This window comes from Arachis ipaensis, chromosome B08, assembly GCF_000816755.2.
Source record: "Arachis ipaensis cultivar K30076 chromosome B08, Araip1.1, whole genome shotgun sequence".
NCBI classification, from domain to species: domain Eukaryota; kingdom Viridiplantae; phylum Streptophyta; class Magnoliopsida; order Fabales; family Fabaceae; genus Arachis; species Arachis ipaensis.
In genome coordinates this window covers 26603156-26612826 of record NC_029792.2, presented here as the reverse complement: position 1 = coordinate 26612826, position 9671 = coordinate 26603156, and the positions used below count along the sequence as shown (strand labels likewise).

The 9671-nt window shown below is 37.3% G+C and overlaps 1 long non-coding RNA gene across 1 annotated transcript; it reads left to right on the top strand.

Moving 5' to 3' along the window:
• LOC110265835 lies at positions 914-1520 on the top strand. Its single transcript, XR_002352244.1, has 2 exons — positions 914-1055; positions 1151-1520. It is a non-coding gene; the product is annotated as an uncharacterized LOC110265835 (long non-coding RNA).

Below are 9671 nucleotides of genomic sequence, written 5' to 3'. Positions count from 1 at the left end.
ATGCCTTTCTCCCAAATAATGAACTCTCTCTTCTACCACCTCCTCCAATGGATGAAGCTCTCCAAACCTTCTTGCAAGAACAACAAAGAGATATTAGCTCTTATATCCAAAGGCAAGAAGAGAAGCAAAAGTAGGGGTGGGCAAAAAAATCCAAATTTTGGATTTTAAACCAAATCCAAACCAAACCATTAAAAAAAACCAGTTTTAAACAAAAAAAATCCAAACCAAACCAAATTTATTTTATAATTTGGTTTTAAATCCAATCCATTTAAACAGTTTTAAATCCGGATCCAGATCCAGATCCAGATTAAGATCCAAATCTCAAAAAAATCCTAATTCTGAATTTTTGATTTGGTGAACCAATCACACTTAACTCGCATGAATCCTTTTCTCCTTCGCCTCTTCTCCTTCGACCGGGTAGTCTCCGCCGCAGCCGGCACTAGAGCAGGCAACTGGCACTGCAGTTTCATGGCTGCCACCACCAATACAAGCGCGTCGCGCCACTGCTCTGTTCCGCCATCCGCGGTTCCGCCGTCCGCCTTTTCTCACCGTGACCCAACTCTGTTCTTCTTCGTTCTCTGGGTACCCTCAAGGTTAGATAGTTTTACCATTAAGTAATTAATTTGGTAGATTGAAATATTGTGAAGCAACAGAGAAGAACCACAGAGTGAATCTATCATCTGAGAAAAGAAATTGAGTGGTAGATAGGGATTTACTATATTTGTGATTATATAGTTGAAATTGCCAAAGGTGCTTCCATGTCCTTTTCTGTTCTGTTCCATTCCATCAATTTGAAAAACTGAACAAGGTTTGATTGCTTATGCTGTTATGCATATCAAGTGTTTGTGTTAATGCCATTTTTATTTTGGGTTTTTTTTTTTTTTGCAGCAAGGTTGTGTGGTTGTCTTTTGGTCAAGTGTTGATGGTGATTTCTCAAAAGTAGAAGGCTATCTTGAGGGAAGTTTATAAGAAGAAGAAGTACACGTCAAGCTCTTGATCTCCACCCTAAGAAGTAAGAAGACCAGAGCCATTCGCAGAGGCTCACCAAGCACCAGGTATTTGCCTTGCCTTGTGTTTAAATTCTTCAATTAGCTTTGAATTTTGTTCTTGTTCATTCATCATGCTACTCTGTTGTTAGACATAGCACCAGGTTTCTAGTTCTAGCATACTGTTAAAGCATAGGATATTTCACTTCAGCAACTTTATTGTTCATTGAATTTTGAATTTGTGCATGGTCTATACCATGATTTGGGTGTGCAGGACCTCACCGTGCAGACTGATCATACTTGACACTTCTTGTTTTCTTGTCTTCAAGTTTTACTTTGCTAATGGTTTATTGCTGAGGATACAACATATCAAAGTTTATTGTTTATTTACTGGGGAAGGGATGCAAGTATGATTTTATTAGGGAATAGTTTATAGTTGATAGTTGATTTTTAGCAGTATTTTATTCCCTGCCAAAGCTAAACAGAAATATATGGATGCAAATTGCAAAATTTTTAGTAATGGTTAACAATGGATTTCCAGGTTCTTTGTGATTTAAGACCAAGAGAATTATACTAAGAGAAATAAGCTACTAAGAATAAGGGTTAGGGTAGTTAGAAGCTCAATCATATGATATATAAACTGAAATTATGAAGTTGTATTGGTTGAGTTTGTGTTGCTGGATTTGTGCTTGATTATGTTGTAGCGAATGTTTAATTGATCTTCTGAATATGGGATTTTATATTGTGATGATTGAATGCTAATCAAACACTTGGGGCTGAGATTAAATGATGAAAAGTGATAAGAGAACCAAGGATATGAAAGATTAAGCTTAAGGATAGTTGAGAATCAATAAAATACACCAAAGCTGTTTTTGCAGAATTAGGCAGTAAAACCGAAAATTGTTAGATTTACTGCTACCAATCTGGGCCTCTGAATGAAATGAAACTAATTTTTCCTGAAACTCTAAGAAGTCTAGTTGGTTTCATAAAAAACTCTAAGAACTTTGTAGTTTAAGCTATCTCGAATTTAGTTGCCTAAGTTTCTTAGTTTGTAGAATGTATAATTCTTGATTCACATTTGGCTGAACTTCCTAAAATAGTAAAAATGGATGGTTGGTTTTATTATTTATTGGTTTTTATATGAATCTTAGTTTTATTTAATGTTATTGTTGTTTAGGGAAGTTCTGAACCTATGTTTAATTGCATGATTAGATTAGATATACTAGGCTGTATATCCCTAAAGAAAAAATGAGACGGTAACTTTGTTTTTGAAACAATGCATATAGCTATATTACAAGATCTGAACTTGATAGATATTTACAAGAAGAATGCGAGCCATACTCCCATAAGTTCGATATACTAAACTGGTGGAAGGTCAACTCAACCCGATTTCCAATTCTTGGAAATATGGCTCGTGAGGTATTGGCTATACCTGTTTCTACGGTAGCTTCGGAGTCTGCATTTAGTACTGAAGGAAGAGTCCTCGATCCATACCGCAGTTCCTTAAAATCTAAAATGGTAGAAGCCTTAGTCTGCACAGGAGATTGGCTTAAGGAAGATCTTTTCTCTGCTTTAGATGATGATGGTGAAGTTCTTCAACAAGTTGATCAAGGTATAAAATTTGTTTCATATTTTTTCTCATTTTATTTTATTTTTGTTTTTGTTATCTTTCTATTTTAGAATTTAGGTATTAGTTACCAATTAAAAGTTATTGAATATAGACTTGATAATTAATTTGATTCCCTTGGCAGATATATTTTCCTCTAATGATGGTGCTTGTTCTATGGCGGCATCAATTGATAATCTTGATGATGACTAGGTATGCTTAATATTCTCATTTGGTTTAATACTTTCATTCAAAAATTTGTTTTAAAATGACAAAGGTATATTTTGTTATTTACAGATATATTTTCCTCAAAGGTTGTGGTTGTTTAATGATTTTATTGGCAACTTGGCATCTTTTGATACTTTGTGGTTGTTGTTTTAGAGAGATTTTTTTGTGGTATTCTTTTGATGTCTTGAGAATGATTAAATGTTATATAGATTAGCTATTGTCATTAGATTTATAAAGAACCAAATTCTAGTTGTAATGAACCTATACACTTTAAAATGACTTTAGTATTAATTTTACTTTTAAAAAAATTATGGTTTGAAAACTAAATTTCTAAAAACTGGTTTTAAAAGTGGATTTTTTGTTAAAATATCTGGTTTGAAAATTGGATTTTTAAAAACTAGTTTTAAAATTGGATTTTTGGTTGAAGAAACTGGTTTTAAAACTGGATTTTCAAAAATTGGTTTTAAAACTGAATTTTTGGTTAAAAAAACTGGTTTTAAAACTGGATTTTATAAAAAAAAAATTGGATTTTAGATTTGGATTTAAAAAAAACCGAATTTTAGATTTGGATTTTAAAAAAACCGGATTTAAAACCGGTTTTATATGTAAAACTATATTTAAAACCGGTTTGTAAGTAAAACCGGATTTAAATTCTAAAACTGGTTTAAACTGGTTTTTGTTTTTTCAAACTGATTTAGAACGGTTTCTCTCTTCAATCCAGTTTTGGTTTGGTTTCATGAACCATAAAACTGGTTCTGAAATGGATCGAGTTTGGATTTATAAGAATCTAAACCATGCCCACTCTTATGCAAAAGGAGCTAAAGAAGCTAGAAGTCATGGTTGCTACCATGGTGGAACCCATTAACCACATGGCCTCCCACCTAAGCTCATGCATCCCAAGTACTCCCATTGACGAATGTGGAGGATCAACCAATGAGCATAGTGAGGGAGTGAACTTGAAGCTTCAAGGTGATGAAGAGGAGTTGAAGCAAGAGTTGCAACAAGGGGAGGGAGTAGAGACAATTGAGCATGAAGGAGTGGTTGAAGATTTAGGAGATGTTGAAAGTCCATGGGAATGTAGAATTATAGAGCCCTCTTCCAAGAAGCTTGATATTGATATTGAGGAGGGTGTACAACCTCCAAAGCATATTATGGTTGAAGACCTTGAAGATGTTGATCAAGAGATGGATTCAATCATTGATGAATTCTTATCTACAATTGAATCCTCTCCCATTGGACTTGATATAGAGATCAAAGAGGAAGATACACAACCCCCAAAACCCTTGGTAAATGATAAAGAAGAAATTGGATCGGAAGGAAGCTACCAAGAGGAAGGTTTTGAAGAAGTTGTCAAGCAAGAGGAAGAGGTGGAAGTTGAAGAATTTTTCCTAGAGGTGGAGGCAAATCAAGAAAAGCATAAGGGAGTGGAGCTTGCAAGACCATTGGAGAAACTTCTCCCCAAGCCATTACCGTCCATCCTTTCATTCAAGTGGATAAATCTCTTATCTCTAAGCTTTATTATCCCACTTGAATATGGTTTGCTTGAGACGGATGGTCAACTTAGAGCACTTTGTGGCTTTAAGAGCAAAAAGGAGATGGTTAGTGGTTGGAAACATCACTCTAGGTTCATGATAGTTGCATGTTCAAAGTTTGATTGAAAGGTTTGGTGTAGAGCTAGATTGCTTGGGTCTAGGAGGATGTTTGGGTGGTTAAATGAGAATTCCAAGGTGGTGCACAAAATGTAAATCACACTTTTTTACAACTCGTACCACTAACCAGCAAGTGCACTGGGTCGTCCAAGTAATACCTTACGTGAGTAAGGGTCGATCCCACAGAGATTGTTGGCTTGAAGCAATCTATGGTTACCTTGTAACTCTTAGTCAGGAAAACAATAAAATAATTCACTTATCAAATTTGATTGCAAGGAATAAAAGGGCAGAACATAAATTATACTTGTATGCAATGATGGAGAATAAGTTGGAGTTTTGGAGATGCTTTGTCTTCTGAAATTCTGCTTTCCTCTGTTTTCTGATTCACGCATGCACGTCCTCCTATGGCAAGCTGTGTGTTGGTGGATCACCGTTGTCAATGGCTACCATCCATCCTTCCAGTGAAAAGGGTCCAAATGCGCTGTCACCGCACGGCTAATCATCTGCAGGTTCTCAATCGTACCGGAATAGGATTTACTATCCTTTTGCGTCTGTCACTACGCTCAGCACTCACGAGTTTGAAGCTCGTCACAGTCATTCAATCCCTGAATCCTACTCAGAATACCACAGATAAGGTTTAGACTTTCCGGATTCTCTTGAATGCTGCCATCAATCTAGCTTATACCACGAAGATTCCGATCAAGAGATCTAAGAAGACAGCAACATGGAACTGGCATTGAACGCCAGTTTACGCCGTCTATCCTTGAGCAAAGGATAGACTATTATATATTGCTGGAAAGCCCTGAATGTCTAATTTCCAACGCAATTGGAAGCGCGCCATTTGGACTCCTGTAGCTCCAGAAATTCCATTCCGAGTGCAGAGAGGTCAAAATCCAACAGCATCAGCAGTCCTTTTTCACTCTGAATCAGATTTTTACTCAGCTCCTTCAATTTCAGCCAGAAAATACCTGAAATTATAGAAAAATACACAAACTCATAGTAAAATCCAGAAATATGAATTTTTCCTAGAAACTAATGAAAATAAACTAAAAACTAACTAAAACATATTAAAAACTATATGAAATTAACCCCAAAAAGCGTATAAAATATCCACTCATCACAACACCAAATTTAAACTGTTGCTTTTTCCCAAGCAACTAGATAAACAAAATAGAATATTAATAAGTCAAGAAGCAATAATGTCTCAGAGTTTTTGAGTGAAGCTCAGATTCTAATTAGATGAGCGGGACTAGTAGCTTTTTGCTTCCGAACAGTTTTGGCACCTCCCTTTATCCATTGAAGCTCAGAGTGATTGGCATCTATAGGAACTTAGAATTCAGATAGTGTTATTGATTCTCCTATTTCAGTATGATGATTCTTGAACACAGCTACTTTATGAGTCTTGGCCGTGGCCCTAAGCACTTTGTTTTCCAGTATTACCACCGGATACATAAATGCCACAGACACATAATTGGGTGAACCTTTTCAGATTGTGACTCAGCTTTGCTAAAGTCCCCAATTAGAGGTGTCCAGGGTTCTTAAGCACACTCTTCTTTTGCTTTGGACCTTGACTTTAACCGCTCAGTCTCAAGTTTTCACTTGACACCTTCACGCCACAAGCACATGGTTAGGGACAGCTTGGTTTAGCCGCTTAGGCCAGGATTTTATTCCTTTAGGCCCTCCTATCCACTGATGCTCAAAGCCTTGGGATCCTTTTTATTTACCCTTGCCTTTTGATTTTAAGGGCTATTGGCTTTTTGCTCTTGCCTTTTGGTTTAAGAGCTTTGGCTTTTTCTGCTTGCTTTCTCTTTTTCTTTCTCTATATATATATATTTTTTTTTCTGCAAGCTTTTTTTCTTTACTGCTTTTTCTTGCTTCAAGAATCATTTTTATGATTTTTCAGATTATCAATAACATGTCTCATGTTCATCATTCTTTCAAGAGCCAACATATTTAACAGTCTTAAACATCAAATTCAAAAGACATATGCACTGTTCAAGCATTCATTCAGAAGACAGAAAGCATTGCCACCACATGTAAATAATTAGAATTTTTCTTGTTAAAAACTTGAAATTTATTGCCTCTTATTCTGAAGATCTACTATTTTATTCATGTTTGCTGATGATGAGAAAAATAAATTATAACTTATTTGAAATTAAGATCAAAATAGGTATGCTAATTACTACTACTTATATCTACTTTCTAAGGTAAACTCCTATAATGGCAACTATCACAGAGTTAAAGCAAAAACTAGAATTTAACAACCTTTGTTCTGGGAAGTGGATGTTCCTCTAATCTGCGGGCTGCTTGGTCCTTCAAGAGATAATTTCTGGCGCTTCAATTCCCTTAAATCACGCCCTTGCTCCTCCTGTTCTTTAAGCATATAGCAAAGAATGCTACTTTGTTCCTTCTGTTCTTTCTTTATTTGTTCCATAGCTTCTTGCATCTTGGTAATAGATGTTTCAAGATACTCCCAGTATTCAGATTGAGGGATTTCTGGGAGAAATTCCTGTGTTTTCTTCTTGATGGGGTCATCCTGTGCTTGTTGTTTTTCCATTGATGCTTTGGTGATTGGTCGCTCAACTGAGATATACTCAGTTATTCCCATCCTTACTCCAGCGTCCTTGCAGAGCATAGAAATCAAGCTTGGATAAGCCAACCTGGCATCTTTGGAATTTTTGTTTGCAATTTTGTAAAATTCATTTGAAATCAGTTGATGAACTTCCACTTCTTTTCCCATCATGATGCAATGGATCATCACTGCTCTTCTAATAGTGACTTCAGAATGGTTGCTAGTGGGCAGCAGAGAATGCCCAATGAAGTCCAGTCATCCTCTGGCGACTGGTTTGAGATATTCTCTTTTGAGTTGATTTGGAACACCCTTCGTGCTAAAGAAAGGAGAGGGAGAGAAGGAGAGCTAGGTGCAATGGTGGATGGGAGGGGAGGCCGAACTCATATTTAAAGGGAGAAGGGGGTGGGTTTTCGAAAATAGGGAGGAAGATAAGATAGAAGATATGATTTTTAAGAAAAATTTAAGTATGATAAGAAAAGATATAATTTAAAATTGAAGAGATATGAAAGATATTTGAAAAAGATAGATTTGGATTTTTGAAAAAGATAGTATGGAGATTTGAAAAAGATATTGATTAGTTGAAAAGATTTTTGAATGAAAAGAGATAGATTTGTTTTGAAAATTTTGGAAAAGAGTTGAATTGGATAAAAAAGGATTTGTGCTTATGGATTAAGATACATTTGATATTTTTAAAATAGGGTTTTTAGAAATTAGGGATTTTGGAAATCAGGGTTCTTAACATGTTTATGCAAGAAATCATGATTTGAAACATGAAAATTAAAATTAGAATAAAAAATATGAAGTAAAAACGAATTCACCTCCTCCCCACCATCCTGGCGTTTGAACGCCCAAATGCTGCCTCTCCTGGGCGTTCAACGTCCAGCTGTTGCTTCTTTCTGGCGTTGAACGCCAGGAACTCCTTTGTCACTGGGCGTTTTTCTGAACGCCCAAGACACTGTAAATCTGGCGTTAAACGCCCAGAAGGAGCTTCTTTCTGGCGTTCAACGCCCAGAAGATGCTTCTTTCTAGCGTTTAACGCCCAGATGGCTATCCTTACTGGCGTTCAACGCCCAGTGGATGCTTCTTTTGGGCGTTGAACGCCCAAAACAGACTCTTACTGGCGTTTTCTTGCCAGTGAGCTTTTTTTCTCTGTTTTGTGTGCAGAATCCTTCTGTAACCCTGTGAACTTATACAATTGACTCTTTACCTTAGTATCAGTGAACTTTATATAAACAAATAAAATCAAGAATAGCGCAAAATGCTTAGAGGAAGTGATGCCCCATGGCTGGGTTGCCTCCCAGCAAGCGCTTCTTTATTGTCTTTAGCTGGACCTTGCTGAGCTTTTAATCTAGCTTCAGCCTTGAGCACTCTTGCTCAACATTGCCTTCAAGATAGTGCTTGATTCTCTGTCCATTAACAATGAACTTCTTATCAGAATCAATATCTTGAAGCTCCACATAACCATATGGTGATACACTTGTAATCACATATGGTCCCCTCCACCGGGACTTCAGTTTCCCGGGGAATAGCCTGAGCCTAGAGTTAAACAACAGAACCTTTTGTCCTGGTTCAAAGATTCTAGATGACAGCTTTCTGTCATGCCACTTTTTTTATTTTTCTTTATAAAGCTTGGCATTTTCGAAAGCAGTGAATCTGAATTCCTCTAGCTCATTTAGCTGGAGCAATCTTTTTTCTCCAGCTAATTTGGCATCAAAGTTTAGGAATCTGGTTGCCCAGTAGGCTTTATGTTCCAGTTCCACGGGCAGGTGGCATGCCTTACCATACACAAGTTGGTATGGAGAGGTCCCTATAGGAGTCTTGAATGCTGTTCTGTAAGCCCACAGAGCATCATCCAAGCTTCGTGCCCAATCCTTTCTACGGGTACTCACAGTCCGTTCCAGGATTCTTTTTAGTTCTCTGTTAGAGACTTCAGCTTGCCCATTTGTCTGTGGATGATATGGAGTCGCCACTTTGTGGTGAATCCCATACCGGACCATGGCAGAGTAAAGCTGTTTGTTGCAGAAGTTAGTGCCCCCATCACTGATTATTACCCTGGGGACACCAAACCTGCTGAATATATGTTTCTGGAGAAATTTTAGCACTGTTTTAGTATTATTGGTGGGTGTGGCAATGGCCTCAACTCATTTTGATATATAGTCAACTGCCACTAGAATATAAGTGTTTGAGTATGATGGTGGGAAAGGCCCCATGAAATCAATACCCCATACATCAAACAACTCAATCTCCAAGATTCCTTGTTGAGGCATGGCGTAACTGTGAGGCAAATTACCAGCCCTCTGGCAACTGTCACAGTTACGTACAAACTCTCGGGAATCTCTGTAGAGTGTAGGCCAGTAGAAGCCACCTTGGAGGACCTTGGTGGCTATTCGCTCACCTCCGAAATGACCTCCATATTGTGACCCATGGCAATGCCATAAGATCCTTTGTGCTTCTTCTTTAGGCACACACCTACGGATTATGCCATCTGCACATCTCTTAAAGAGATAGGGTTCATCCCACAAGTAGTACTTTGCATCAGTAACTAATTTTTTCTTTTGTTGCCTACTATACTCCTTGGGTATGAACCTTGCAGCTTTATAGTTTGCAATGTCTGCAAACCATGGTGTTTC